Source organism: Sinocyclocheilus anshuiensis, unplaced genomic scaffold, assembly GCF_001515605.1.
Source record: "Sinocyclocheilus anshuiensis isolate Anshui unplaced genomic scaffold, SAMN03320099.WGS_v1.1 scaffold2456, whole genome shotgun sequence".
NCBI lineage: Eukaryota > Metazoa > Chordata > Actinopteri > Cypriniformes > Cyprinidae > Sinocyclocheilus > Sinocyclocheilus anshuiensis.
The window spans coordinates 185,159-189,974 of NW_015542480.1; positions in this window are offsets into that span (position 1 = coordinate 185,159).

The window sequence follows — 4,816 nt, forward strand, 5'->3', positions numbered from 1 at the left end:
AAAACTACAGCGATAATCAAAGTTATGCCTTCTTTCTTTGCGTGAACATTTGGGCGGCGTTATGCAAATCTTCCCACATCGTGACGTAGACATGTGGGGGCGTGTTTAAACGAGCCATTTTAGGTAGGCGTGGTTGACTCAGCTTTTATAAAGAATATCTCTTTGGATTTGAGACTTTAGTCTTTGCAACTTTACAGATCTTCTTTATGCACCAAGAGCTTGTAACACTCCAAAGAGAAAGGAAAACTTGAAATTGCATCATATGACCCCTTTAAATAAGAATGGTTTTATAAACAAGTAACACAAAAATTGGTTCTGCTCATTTTTCATTAGATGCAATATTATTTTATGCAGAATACTCCTAAATTAAAATTTAAATGTATATTGATGTAATGTAAACTAAACGGAGTTTCATTAAGCTAATTTTACCCCTCTAGGACATAGCACAACATTGACATTTTACGACTAGAGGATGGTGTTGTCATGTATGATGACTGATGTTTAGCGTAACAATCACAACACCGTAATTAATCAAACTGTGTCTGGATAGATTTTGGTTTCATGTTGAGCTAATGTTAGTCAATGCTGTTACAGCAGTCTATGAATGTCAGCCCCACACAAAGCAACACTTGAAACAGAACAGGCACTTCAACAATAATGCATTACATGAGTAAAAATTGCATCACACATAACACAATCAGCACCATGCTAAAATAGCCACAGAAGAAAAAATACAGTTTTATTTGAAAAGGTGACTCAAGAACAAAGCAATAGTTATACAATGTGGATGTATTCAGCAGTGGCCAGATGGTTGATATTTAAATCCTTTCTTGTATTCTAATGCAAGGTTGACTTTAAGTCATTTGTAGGTTGACTTAATGAAAAATGTTGTGATGTTTTAAAAACATTGATTTGTTCGTTTGATCAACCCAGGTAACTTTTTACTTTAATGTGACAGTTACATGTTACATGCACTTACTATAGCAAGAGTATACAGTAAGAGTAAATTATGCATAATTACAAGCAACTAACCATAAACCAAACCCTAACTTTAACTTTAACCTGAAGTACGTGTAGTTAATTAGTACTACTCCGTACTTATTTGTGTAATTACACCATAACAACTTAAAATACCTTTTTAAATAAAGTGTTAATGTCATTAATGGCACAAAAACTACACACTTCAAGAGTTTTAAGATGAAAATAATTATATAAAACAACCACGAAATACTTTGAGAGCAGCATTTACTCTGATGTTAATGCCCAGAGGCAATTGTTCCCAGTCCTATAGTTTCTGGCCCATTTGGACTGATCACACAGGACAGTGGAACGACACGATTAGTTCACTGTCCCACATCATCTCTTTCCGGCTCATATAACCAGCTTACACCATACACATAATAATGTCAAGCCTAATCATAATTGTGGGCAATATTTTTTCCTCGGGTGACAAGCCTGTGCTCTCAGGCTTTCATCAACAATTCTCAGTAAGACTAGAGATGAACAAACATCACAGGAATGAGAACATGACGTGACGAATAGAGAGCACTTTTTTATGATTAAATGGTTTGTGATGCTTTGTAATACAACTAGATGGAGGGGAACAAAATAATATTTTTCCCTTTCATAGGTTCACTCGATGCTGTGCCAGCAGCTGACACTATGGGAACATCCTCCAGGTGTCATGATTGTCTGAAGCCAGTATAGAATGATGCTAATTCATTGGCTGATGGTACTAGCGGTGGCTACTGAGGCACTAAATCACCGATGCCTCAAAAGGACACTCTTGTCCCATAAGATTTTCTGTCTTTAGGAAGTGGTTTATCTGCAAGACCGAGGAATTTAGGTCAATTTATCATGTTCCTCTGCCACCCTCAGAGCAGTTCTCTCCTCTGGGTGAACATGATAAGTTCCCACAAGTGCGTCTAGCATGATAGCTGTGTGAAATGTTTGATGATTAAACATGCCCAGGCAGCGCTAACTGGCCTGTTGGATTGTCACCATTGTGACAATTTTAAATTAAAGGTACTCCGCTCTAGTTTCATCTTCTTTCTGAGGAAAAAATGACATTTGGTTAAGCCCCGCTGCTCTGGTTCTGCTGTTGCTGCAGCACCACATGAAGCAGACACTTGGGGTTCTGATGCCAAGCTAGAACCAATGGAGAGTGAGTCAACGAATGTGTCCCTATAGCTCTCTCTCTCCCCAGATCATGTGCGAGTGGTCAAGTGTGTTTCATCTACCCAGTGAGATTCACCTATGCTGATCTCTGTCATACAAATCATACCGCTCAGTTATACCATCCAATTTTGGTGCGGTCCCCCTCACTTCAACAGAATTCTCCCTACAATGTTTGTCCCTGGGGAGCTCCAGTGCTGAGGCAGGAAATACTTCATCCTCTGGAGAACAGGGCCATAGAAGAGTTACCTCCTTCCCAGAGGGAAGAGATGTTGGCAGTGTTCCCCACTTTGACAAAGTTCCTTCTGCAACTGAGAGACTGCCATGTGTTCGTCAGGATGGACAATGCATCAGTAGTTTATTTGATTCATCAAGCAGGGTTACATTATTGTCCCCTATGGAGGTTGACGAGGCACATCTTACTCTGGGCACAGTTTGTCCATCGGGGCATTTTTAAGTTCTATTTATGGCCTTTTATGCCTTTATTGGGCTAGGACAGTAGAGACCTGACAGGAAAGCATTGGGCAAAGAGGAGGATCAGCAAAGGACCTCGAGACAGGAATTGAACTCGGGTCACCGCACTAACCACAAGGCTATCGACACCGACCATAAGGGCGATTCATGTTCCAGGTCATCTGAACCTGGGAGAAGATTTGCTCTCAAGGCACGGGTTGAGCTCCGGGGAATAGAGGTTACACCCTCATGTGGTAAACATGTTATAGCAGATATTCGGTCAGGCAGAAGTGAATCTCTTTGTGTCAAGTAAGATGACTCATTGCCTACTTTGGTTTTCTCTGGCTCCTCCATCTCCTCTGGAACTGAATGCTCTGGCACTGATGTGGCCCAAGACCAGCCTGTATGCTTTCCCATCAATTGGCTGCTTTCAGCAGTTCTACTGAGAGTAAGGGACGACAAAGTTTGTCTGATATTAGTAGCTCCGTTTTGGCCATCCCAGGAGTGGAATCTAATTGGTCTTAGAGGGGCCTCTTTGGGAGATTCTGCTCAGAATGGACTTGCTGTCTCAGGCTTAGGGAACGATTTATCACTCTTGTCCGGAGATGTGGAACCTTTGGGTCTGGGGCCTCATGTATAAAACTTTACGTAGATTTCTTCCTAAATGTGTGCGTACACACAAAACCTAGATTTTGTGTACGTACAAAAGTTTTCAGATTTATAAAGCCATGCGTACGCCAGAACCTGTGCAAAATTCCCTTTGTAATACCCAGTCAGTGGAAGATTGTGTGTACATGAATCTCCACCCCGTCTCCTCCCCGAAATAACCATATATGGAGCTTACAATGCCTAGTTTTAATATGCATAACGTAATCTGCATATAATTTCCAAACATATTCCATCCACGTGACACCATGTTTAACACAGTTAAGGGTAGAAATACGTTATGAAAATATGAGATACGGACTATAAATGCGTTTTGAGACATCACTATTCTAATTTATGCAATTTGCCTAAAAGGTAAACATATATTTTAGAATGTTTATAGCCTATATTTTTATGGAAATAATTTTTTTGCAGTGTAAGTAGCTGTCTGACTCATCACGTCAATAACAAAACATTTTGAAAATAAAACGCGCATATCTTACAGTTTCCTTCAAATTCTATCATTTAAATATGGTGTTTGTCACCATATTGGGAAGAGCACGAAAGGGGTTATCATTAGGCTACTATCTGTGCGCGACACCTGTGAACAGAGGTTCTACTGTCATTGGACCTTTTCAACCCAGCCAATGGACTGTTTGATCAACGAGCGCATCCTTATGTCTGTCATTACCATCTATGTTCCAAAGCCATCAAACAAAGGCAAGTTCAGAAAAGGAGGGGGCTTAGGTAGAGGACATAGGGTAGACTGAACAGGGACTCCCAGAGGATGGAGGGGCCAGGGAGAAACTCTCAGCAGAAGAACCATAATGCAGGACCACAGAGTGACGAATGACCAAGGCAGCGCGAGAGGGACAATGAAGCCCAGTGGTGCTGTAGAGACGATGGTCCCAGGTGGAGTTGAGGGAAGGAGGAGCCAAGGCAGAGCCGACCCTGCAAACAAACCTGCACTGTCCCTTTACAGGCCCACTTAGTGCTAGCCTAAGGGCCCCCAGCACAGGGCCTCTGAGATTTTGCTCATTGGCAAAACATTGGCCCCTTAGTGCTGGCCCTGCAAGGGCAGCCCTCACTTAATTCACACTATTAATCTACAACAGGGGTGCCCAACCCCATTTGAGAGATAGGTGGCAGTAATGCACTTATAAGTCTGTGATCTGCCGTAAAGCAAGAAGAAGAAGAAGAAGAACCCTGGTCCTGATCAAACACATCTGAATCAACTAATTAGGATCTGAAGGAGCACTTGATAATTACAGACAGGTTTTAATAAAAACACGCCACAGCTCTCAAACACCAGACTCTTCCTGACCAGGAACAATCAAAAAATAGTCCAGACTATGGTCTCATGTCGAAAAGAACAGTAAATCCATATTCAAACTGGACCATGATGTGGTAACCTCACCAATAAAGTTGTAAAATGCATACAAATACACTTAAACTCTTAGCATCAATCTAAACATAGGCCATACATACATGTACCATCTCTGCAAAAAACATCAGCAATGTGCACATTTAAACAGAAAAAAAA